Below are 11,483 nucleotides of genomic sequence, written 5' to 3'. Positions count from 1 at the left end.
AGTGCTCCTTCTCTGACTGGCAGTGGCTCTCCAGGTCTCCGGCAAAGAACAGTCTTCTCCAGTACACTATTCTGGAGAACCCTTTACTGAAGCTGGGACCTTCTGCGTGCAAAGCAGGTGCTCTGCCTCAGTCCCTCCCCTCTTGAGATATGAGTGGGAGAAAATGGTTCCTGCTTCCTATTGGAACGTGAGTAGTAAAATTAGGGCAGAATGACCTGACGCTATTGCGAGCCAGGCATCAGAGTCTTATATATTCACAGTTATCAAAACAATATTAAATCCTCCATTGTTTTCAGTATGAATGGTTGTTCTCAAGATAGAAAATAGAAAAACTAAATAATAGCTGGCTTGGTGAGGGTAGCAGGCTACACAACATAGTCTTAATTCTGCCTCTTGGTGGCTGTATGCTTAAGAACATAAGAACGGCCCTGCTGGATCAGACCAAGGCCCATCAAGTCCAGTAGTCTGTTCACACAGTGGCCAACCAGGTGCCTCTAGGAAGCCCCCAAACAAGACGACTGCAGCAGCACCATCCTGCCTGTGTTCCACCGCACCCAATATAATAGACAGTACTCCCAGCTTCCCTTCCTACATTGCTATTCTAAGGCTCCACCTAGTGTCTGCATCTTCTGTTACCCAGCAGCTGGTTACTGCGGGGACAGCTTTACTGCACTTGCATACTCTTGGGAAAGTAACAATTTAGCAACTGACCACCTTCCTTCCCCTACATCTGTTTTAACTACTGTGCTCAAAGGATAGGGGTCTATATGGTACAGAGAAAATAGTAAAGAATTTATTAAAAGTATAAAGTCCACACACATATACTCTGCACAGCAGCAGACTGAGCAAACAATACAAAGGAAAGGTGTAAACATCTGATCTCTGTCCCTCAGCCCTATACATGCCCTAGTTGATCTTGTTCTAAGGCAGACTCTTTAAAGTTACTGTTGGTTAAAAGCTTCCCATTACAAAATATTGTCGAAGGCTTTCACGGTCAGAGTTCATTGGTTCTTGTAGGTTATCCGGCTGTGTAACCGTGGTCTTGGAATTTTCTTTCCTGACGTTTCGCCAGCAACTGGCAGGCATCTTCAGAGGAGTAACACTGAAGGACACTGTCCTTCAGTGTTACTCCTCTGAAGATGCCTGCCACAGTTGCTGGCAAAACGTCAGGAAAGAAGCTTCCCATTACCTTGGAGTCTTTGTCCAAGCAACCAGCACTTTGTCTGCCCCACATGGCAATGGCGTGCCCATCAAGATAGAACTCAAGTGTGAGAACTCCTTTCTCCAGATGGAATCAGCCAAAATGGATCCCTCTCTATCTCTGCCAAGGGATTTTATTTTCTGTTTTTGACCACCTCTCGCGGGTCAAAGAATCCTTTCCTGAAGTCTTTAGGAAAAAACAATCTAGCCTCTTGGACCCCCCCCCCCCCCAAGATTCCAAGTTAGGTGTGAGTTGGCCATTTTATTGTCTCTGGCCTGGATGTCCATTAGCATTTCCAAAGCTTTGATGGTTGGTCCTTGGGCCATGCTTGAGTGCAAATATCTTCTCCTCTCCCACCTATCTTATGTTAGGGAAGATTAAAACGTTAAAATTAATTGTGATAGTTTGGCAAATCCAAATCCTAAGGAAGGGGAGATATATTTATCAATGGCACATGAAGCTGCCTTATACTGAATCAGACCCTTGGTCCATTAAACTCAGTATTGTCTGCTCAGACCAGTAGCGGCTCTCCAAGGTCTCAGGCAGAGGTCTCCCACAGGATATTTTAAAACTTTTATGGGGGTGTAGAACATAGTGCTTGCTTTAGAAGTAGAAATGATGAGTTAGAGTCCTAAGAGATGGCTTTAGATGGAGACACTTACAAAAACAGGGGTTTTCTGCATTGGTGGAGATGCATATACTACGTCTCCTAACTTACCTGGGAAAACTTATCTGGTGTGTGAAGTTGTGTGTGTATGCTGAGAGCCTTTCTCAGAAGGAGAAATAAAATGTAGTATGCGTGTGTATTTCATGTAATTTACATAGTGTGTTCCACCATAAAAATGCTAGAAGTGGTTTCCAAACCTCAGTAACCATGGTATCTGCCAAAAAATGCTGATAAAATCAAGTTCAATATTAAAATGAGCCTAAAGATCATCACATGAGCCCCGTGGCGCAGAGTGGTAAGCTGCAGTCCTGCTGTCCAAGCTCTGCTCATGACCTGAGTTCGATCCCAACGGAAGTCGGTTTCAGGTAGCTGGCTCAAGGTTGACTCAGCCTGCCATCCTTCCGAGGTCTGTAAAATGAGTATCCAGCTTGCTGGGGGTAAAGGAAAGATGACTGGGGAAGGCACTGGCAAACCACCCCGTAAACAAAGGCTGCCTAGAAAACGTCGGGATGTGACGTCACCCCATGGGTCAGGAATGACCCGGGACTTGCACAGGGGACCTTTACCTAAAGATCATCACACCATGAAAAAACGTTTACAATCACTGTGAAACAGTCGGCAGGAGCTGTGAACGCAAAAGCTTTGAGGTGAAAGCATATGCATGTAACAAATCCAATGAAACTCCGGCATAGACGTCCCAGTGTTCTCTTGTGCAAGCTTATGCCCAACTCAGAAGTCTCACATCCACCCACTTTCTTGCTTTTTTGCTTATTGCTGTTGGTGGGACCTTGCCACTGCAGCCATTGAAATCATTTTTTTTGTCATTCTAGATCCACTCCTGAGAATGCCTACACCAGTATGCAGCCGGCGCCACGTTTTTCTGTGTGAGTGTGACAAATGGTAGTCTTGCTAAGAAGCCTGTTCAAGAACTCACTGCCCGCTTGGCCGTGCACAGACGTGCATGTAATTTGTGGCTCCAAAAAGTTGCATTATTTGAACCTGGGACCCTCTGCATGTCAAGCAAGTGCTTTGCCACTGAGCCACAGCCTCTCCAAATAGTGGCTCTTTAGGTTCTCATGCAGAAAGAGGTTAGAACACCTGCTACCTGAGATCTTTTTAATTGGAGATGCCAGGGACTGAACCAGGGACCTTGCATACCAAGCAGGTTTTCTACCACTGATCTACCCCTGGATTCTTCAGGCAGTTGTGCCCCGTTTTAAAGGACTTTGGACTGGAAGGATTTGGATGATTTTTACCTGGTAATTATTGTGTGAAGATCAATTGTTTCAGACTCTGGAGTTTTTTGTAAGTGAAATGATGCACTTTGGTTACAGGATGCTGGCCTCCTGGTAACTTTAGGCCAGCCAACCGTATATCTCATTTTATGGCTTGTCAAAGCTATTGCTTGATTGCCTGGCATGTGTCCTCCTTTTCTCTGCTGCACTACATTGAGAGTTAACAGGCTTTGTGTGGAATTACACCTTCAAAAAGTGTTTAGGGCATTGTCCTCTTAAAACACTAGCGCAAGTCATCCTATAGGGTTTTTAATCAGTTGTTATGATACAGTTTTGTGCAGTGTTGTTGCAACTGAGTGCTTTTTGGAACTAGGGACATTAAAAGCAAATGTTGCCATCAGATAGCCTATGAAGGACTGTTCAAAATGGGAATGTACCAGGAGATTTGTGTATCCTTGTATGTGCATTGGTAGTGGGATATCTATAATGATAGAGTTAAATATTGGTTATGTTTATAAAAATGGTGTAATTGTAAAAAAACACTTTCTCCTCCCCCTCCCCCACCTTTGTGTTCTAGCACCTCTCCAGAGCATGTATATGCAAGCATTCTCCCACACCAGGCTGAGCGCTCCTATGCAGATACTGAACCGCAGCCTGAATCTATGTAAGCATGGGAAATGAGATTGCAGGGAGGGGATTCTCTCACCCGAGGAATCCTCCTGTAGTGTAAGACACTGTAGATATAAGAAACCTAGGAAGGACTTCTGTAACCTACCAGCCACACAGGTCAGGATCCTCAGTGGGGACAGAAAGGGGCAAAATCAGTGTCATTAGCACAGCTCCACTATACCCCATTGCAGGCCAGTGACCTGTGTGGCTATTAGACCACATATGTCCTGTGACCCTGGAAATAAACTTTGCTGGAGAAAGATTCATGATCATCTACAATTTCCATTGATGGATGGCAGGATCCAACCCTGTGTTTCATACTCAGGTCTTCAGAATGGGTATACAGAATTACCAGCTCTTCTTTACAGCATTCAAGAGCTGGGGACTCCCAATTAGCTGAAAAAAGGGGGGAAAGACAAGAGAAAGAACCCTCTCCTGCCCATTAAATCACATACCCTCCAGTGTTGGAGTCTTCACAATGACCTCTTCTTCTCTCCCTGGGCTAGATCTCTGCTGACTGTCACATCAAACTCCTTGTAGTGCCAGATGGGCCAGAAACCCCACCCTGTCCCAGTTTTAATGTTTCTCTACTTATTCCCTCCCTAGGGCTGACGCATCTGCCACTGAGGAGCAAAAGAAAGGGTGAGTTAGAGCATCGCAGAACAGTAGGGCTTTTCCCCCCCGTAAATTTTTATTCAAAGAAAAAATGATTCAAAACACAACATGCTTACAAACCCATACATACCGTGTATCAAGCCTTCCAAAGGGAACCGTATATTACCCGCCTTAATAACAGCTGAGCTATAACATGTCATTCTTGAAAAACTGCTTAACTACATATTTGCGGGGCTACTTACTGAATCTTTGATTATTTTATAGCCGTTTACCATACATAAGATTAATCAACTTTCACATTGCTAATTCCTGCTTCTTATAGACTGCCTATATAGTCTGCCCTTTGTTATTATTACCTACTCTATCAATAGCCATTGTTTACATTCAAATTAACCTACTGCACAATATCAAAAATTAAAGTTGAGCATAATCATAATATAATTTCCATTTCTTCTCAAACTCCCCCTCGGGTCTCAAACGCCTCCCCATGTCAAACTGTGTCAACTTTGCCATCACTGTGTATTCGGCCATAGGACTGCAGGGCTTTGTTAGTTTGTTTGACATGGCAATATATCATCACACCGGCAAAAATACTCAAAGGATACTTCTAGATGGAGTTTTTAGACATGGAGTCTAAACTGGAGTGGGTTTGCTTTGCTGCAGTCTTTCTCAAACCTGGTTTGTGTGTGTGCCATCAAGTCACTTCCGACTCATGGAGACCCTATGAATGAAAGTCCTCCAAAATGTCCTATCTTCGACAGCCTTGCTCAGGTCTTGCAAATTGAGGGCTGTGGCTTCCTTTATTGAGTCCATCCATCTCTTGTTAGGTCTTCCTCTTTTCCTGCTGCCCTCAACTTTTCCTAGCATGACTGTCTTTTCCAGTGACTCTTCTCGTCTCTTGATGTGACCTGGTTTGGTACAAGCTTTTGGGAAAGATCAGGTTTGTATGCCATGTGGTTAGGAAAATGTGTATTTTTATAGGTCCCACTCACATTGGTACCATGTTCCTTCCTCAGCCCACAGCTTCCAATCCCCCCTCCACAACTAAAGGGCTTTGGGGGGAGGGCTTTTTTAAAAAAACCACGATTGATTATAATGTAGTAACACTGTCATTATTCTTTTAACAATGTGATTATTCTTTTTTTAAAGCCAAAGAATGTGTTCTGATGACGGTGGGGGGGAGGTGTAGAACGTGTGGAAAAAAAACTTTTGTATGGATGTTCAGTTGCCACTGCAAATGCATCCCTTTTCACAAAGGCAGTGAAGTCTGAAGAGAGCATCACTGCTGTGTGGAAACAGCCAAAGAGACCCAGTATAATAATTAAAAATAGGCCAAGAATCAGAGAGGAAAAGACAAAAGAGCCTGAGAAAAGAGAATAACTTTAATAATTACAGCTGAATAGGCTAGGGGGCATGTGAATGGAATTGGGGGGAGAGGTCCAGGGACAAGGTGCCACCACACATAAGTCTCCGGTAGCAACTCATCTCAGTTCTGAAGTTTGAGGGTATGATGAGCTGGGCCTCTCAAGAAAATCTTAATTGGCAGGCACACTCACAGAAGAGCAAGTGAGCCTTTAATTCCCAGGACTGAGGGAATCAAACCTATAGGGGAGATGCATTGATTGGATTCTGTCTTATTGACAGACTAGAATATGGAATGTGATCTAGATCAACCTAGGTTAATTTTTTGTAAAGCTTCTAACCCTCGTAGTGACTTCAACATGTTTGAAAATAAATGACAGTATCAGAGACTGATGGGAGAGTGAGCTGTAGCAGACCTTTTCCCTTGTCCTGATCATTAACATTTCCTTTTTTTATTAGTTTCTTTTTATACAAATTTCAAATATATATTTCTTATTCTACATACATTGTTTGTATAACGTACTTTTCTCATTCGCTTCCATCCCTCCCATCCCCCTCCCTAGCCCCACTCCTTCTTCTTATAATTTTTAGTCTCTTAACCCCAGCCATGGGCACAAAGTCTGGATCTTCCACCGAATGTCTTTTCTTCCTTCCACTGATATCCACTCTAAGTAGGTCTTCCGTCTACTCGTGATTTCCCTGCTCTTGTCTTCCCATGAAGTCTTCTGGCGCATCATCTCGACGATATCCGACTGTATAAATTCAAACAGATACTTGTGCCAGATTTCTATAGTCCATTTACTTTTATCCTTCCAACCCAGAGCTATTACTGCTTTGCTTGCTAATAACATAGCATTGAGTATGGCCTGATCCCTCTTGTTTACCCCCGAGTTCCCTGTTGTGCTCATTAACATTAGCTTAAAATCTATGGTTAAGGATACTTTACATGTTCTCCTTATAATTTCTAGTATTTGTGTCCAAAAGTCCCTAACCTCTGGACATTCCCACCACATGTGGGAGAACCAACCCTTAGATTGTCTACAGTGCCAACACATGGGGCTTAGTCCTGGAAACATATTCGCTAATTGCGCTGGTGTTTTGTACCATTTTGTAAAAAAATTATGTTCCAATTCATTGAATTTAATCACTTTTATTTCCTCTAGTCCTTTCATAATTTTACCTGCTGTGTTTTCTGATATCTGACCTTCCTTACTCCAAGTTTTTTGTAAATATGTTAGTCTTATCTTTATTTGAAATCATTTTCCTGTAGAGATCATTAACATTTCCAAGTGTGTAGCTTGCTAGATCAGGCAATTATGACTGCTGCTCTTTGAGTGACCTTGCAAAACCTGAGTTGCCAGACCCAAGCAGAGTTTCTTTCAGACCTGCAGTTTCTTTACAAGCAGAGTACGGTCAGTGTTGTGAAACATGAGCATTTAAGAGAGTGCCATTCTGAATGTAGGGAGAGTTACTCTGTGGCAGCAGCAAAAAGAAAGAACCTGAGATTCATCTTTGGTCTTCTGTGCAGCCCCACATTTGGGACTGTTCAGGCCAGCCAGGAGAGAAATTTCAAGCTTCCCAGAACTGAAGGGGTGTTCCTCCCCTTTGACGTGCACGGTGGCATTTTCCCCTCCCAACCCAAGCCACGAGAGAGGAGCTATACTCTGGTTTCTCTTCAGATCATACAAATCTTTGTTTTTTACTAAAGATTTCCGTGAGAGAGGAGCACCAGTTCTCTTCTCGCTGCCAGACAGAGAGGGGTCATGTTTGTTCGTATTTCAGCCTGGTATCTGCATCCTTTTCGAGCCTTCCTTGCTCTATACTTGTTTGGATTTGTTTGGTTTGTGGCTCTTTGTTTTTCACTGCTCCTTAAAAAAAAACACTCTAATTGTTGTTTGTTCGAAGGCTCTAGCCATGTCTCAAAAGGTACTGTTCAAAAAGTGTACCCAGTGTGGTACCAATATGTCACACATTCTCTCAATGTGGTCCTCTGTTGACATCTTCATTCGGCACTATGCTGTGGACATAAGACACCCATCAGGAATCAGCAGGGGGGAAAGCGGTCTTACTTTCACTATTTGATTGCGTATCCTCCATCTGGTTTAGCAGCTCATCCGACCTCCTCTGGTAAGTAGCTTTTGATATCCCAAATGTGGTACTGCATGGAAGACCAAAGACAAAAACAGTGTTGCACTTACCTGTAACTGTTGTTCATCAAGTTGTCTTCCGCATTAAGAACATAACAACACAAGAAAGGCCCTGCTGGATCTGACCAAGGCCCATCAAGTCCAGCAGTCTGTTCACACAGTGGCCAACCAGGTGCCTCTAGGAAGCCACAAACAAGACAACTGCACCATCCTGCCTGTGTTCCACAGCACCCAAGATAATAGGCATGCTCCTCTGATACTAGAGAGAATAGGTATGCAGCATGACTAGTATCCATTTTAACTAATAGCCATGAATACCCCTTTCCTCCATGAATATGTCCACGCCCCTCTTAAAGCCTTCCAAGTTGGAAGTTCGCTCCTTTCTGCCTTGCTGTGAGCTCTCTGCTTATTCTGAGTTCTGGTGGCTTGAGAAAATCAAGGGGAAATGGTGCTCTTGCCTCACGGCACAGGTCGGTTTTTGTGGGGGAAATGCCACTATGCGCGCCGAGGGGGAGGTGTGCCCCTTCAGTTCTGGAGAGCTGGCAAGTTCTATTCCAGCTGGCCCAATGTGTGTGTGCAGTCCCAAATGTGTGCCTCCATGGAAGACATCTCAACAAACAACAGTTACAGGTAAGTGCAACACTGTTGGCCCTCTAATTGCTGTATGAGCTTTGATAGGCAACAGCCTGATTTGTCAGATTTTGGAGGTTTGCTGAACAATAGGGGTATGGATTAAAATATATAGCATTGTATCATAGCATACACACATTTATTAATGCAGTCCTATGGAGATTTACTCCAGTCTAACTCGATTGCCTTTAGTGGAAGTAACTCTGCATAGGCTTGCACTGTAAACCTCTTTGCCTTCACCTTTAATGGTGAATCCACGTGCTGAACAAAAGCATTAGCCTTTCTCCTTGGGACTTTTGGGAATTGGCAGGTGCCGAATGAATTTTTTTCTTGTCCCCCATTCCAACAGACCCGAGGAGCATTTTTATGAAGAAATTAATTAAGTGGAATTGCCACAGAGACAAACAGCGAAGCTACAAGAAGTTTTCTCATGCAAGGAATATCTCCAGCAAGCTGTGTCCTGCTTAAGAGGCCCTTCACATTAAAGCAACGTATTTTCTCTTTAAGCTAGATGTCTTTCAACTTTCTGTCTTTAGGATACCCTTTGCACATGTGTTCAAGTAACATCTATGTGTGTCCTATATAATGAAAAAGGTTTTAGGGCATACACATAATACTGACCATCCTTAGAGTTGTTTTAAGAATTGCAACAAGATAATACATGAATTAGGTGTTCTTTGAACATTTGAAAGCTTTGTATAAATGCTATGTATTTGTTACAGATAACAAATTGTCTTTTTTTGTAGTGACCTTGAGTGAGAAAGTGCCCTCAGTGCTAGTTCTTGGGTTGCTGTGGCTGCATTTACAGACTTTTGGAGGCAAAAGTCCAAAAGCTTTAGATAACCATTTAGGCCCAGAGGTTTCACACAAACTCCTCCCATGTGATTCATTCTTCCAGAGCACTTACGACTACCGGTATAGCCCATGAGGTGCCTTTTAGGAACTGTAGGTTCCAGAATGCCTGTCATTTTTCCGAATGCACTTGGAGGGAAAATAAATAATAAATTATAAGTATAGCCATGTTATAAAGTGATTGCAAGATCCTCATAAAATTCAATTCTTTAGAATGAATAAATCTTGAGAGTTGCTACTCAAAGTGATATCCACATAAAGAAAAAACCTCCTTGAGGTTTTTTCTAAGCAGATGATGTGATGTGTATTTCCAAGTAATATAACAATTTGGTTTTAAAAACAGCCAAGATCAACAAAAAAAGCCAGAAACAGCAATTTTTCCATCATTGTAAAGTAACATTCTGGGTTGAGAGCAGGTGTTTGGGACTTTCTCAGTTGCATACCCCCATGAAATCTTTGTGTTCTCCATACCAAAATTTGAAATGGTGCCTGTGCAGGTAATTGTCTTTTTATGTCTGGGCTTTTAATATTTGCAAATTTTAATATTTGCTTAAATTTTGTCATGCAAGTTGGAGGGTGTAGCTAGTCTTTATGCTGGCCCAGTCTATATGACTGGAATAATTTTTAAAATATATGTTGTTGATGTGAAATTTGTGCTGCTTGGTTGCTTGACATCCTGTTGTCAGTACCTGCCCAACAGAGTTGATAAGCACAATGTTGCTAAACAGGATTATTCCCTGCAGAGCTAGGAGAACATTGCTGGGTGTGCAGATGGATCTTGACTCTAATACACAGGTCAGTAAATGCAATGTGCAACATACAGTCTACCATTTCACACTTTGCATCTGACTGCTATACTCTGTAGTAGTTAACGTAATAATATGCTAATACACAACAGCTGTTAATATACACTCCAAAAAGCATAATGGCTTTATGGTATCTTTTAACAACAGTTAGTGCAGCATTCAGAACAGACCCTTATAACATGTATAGGTGATGACTGTTGGCTCAGGCAAGTGTCTTTGGAATGAGAAGTGTTAGAAATGTGTGTCTTTTTCCATGTGCAGTGTTAGTGGGGGAACAATACTGTATTGATATGGTGGGACCTGTGTTAGTAAATAGCTACAGCTGGAAAAGATGTTAATGGCAGCAGAAGGTTATGACTTTCTAGAGACAAAGTGCTGATGAAGGCGCTAGTGTTATAGGCATACATTTATGAAGTTATTTGGTAGAGAAAGTAATTAATGATTGTCGTCAGAATAGCTGGAATTGAGGGTTTTAGGATTGATTATAGTAATGTGGGTGTTGACAAGTAATTGAGTATTCTACAGAAAAAACTAAAACTCTAGATTCTGTAAACTATATTAAAATGATTCCAGTTTGCATAAGTTTATCCTGGTTTTGAAGAAACCTAGGTTTGGGTACCACCAGATTGCTCTCAGCCCTTGTCACTCTCACACACTGACTAGCAGCAAATATATGGATGCCAGCCTCCAGGTGGGACCTGGGGATCCACTGGAATTACAACTCATCTCCAGGCTACAGAGATCAGTCCCCCTGGAGAAAATGGATGCTTTGGAGGTGTACTCTATCCTCCCCTGGCTCCATCCCCCAATCTCCAGGAGTTTCCCAACCTGGATCTGGCAACCCTACCCCCTCATCCCCTGCTGATGGTGGCCATGGGAGACCTGGTACCCCTAAGCGAAGCAGTTAACTGTCTCCTTTAGGCTCCCAAGAGCCTTTATTTATTTATTTATTTATTTGCTTCATTTATACCCTTTCTCCCTAATGAGGAAGGGTCCAGATAAGGTTGCCAACCTCCAGGTACTAGCTGGAAATCTCCTGCTATTACAACTGATCTCCAGCCAATAGAGATCAGCTCACCTGGAGAAAATGGCTGTTTTGGCCATTGGGCTCTATGGCATTGAAGTCCCTCCCCTCCCCAAAACCCTGCCCTCATCAGGCTCCACCCCACAAACATCCCACCGGTGGCAATCCTAGATCCAGAGTGATTTATATCATTTTCCTCTCTTCCATTTTATCCTCACAATCCTGGGAGCTAATTGGGCTATGTATGTGTGAATGGCCTAACATCACACAGCAAA

This window comes from Euleptes europaea, chromosome 14, assembly GCF_029931775.1.
Source record: "Euleptes europaea isolate rEulEur1 chromosome 14, rEulEur1.hap1, whole genome shotgun sequence".
Classification (NCBI taxonomy): domain Eukaryota; kingdom Metazoa; phylum Chordata; class Lepidosauria; order Squamata; family Sphaerodactylidae; genus Euleptes; species Euleptes europaea.
This window is presented reverse-complemented; position numbering follows the sequence as displayed.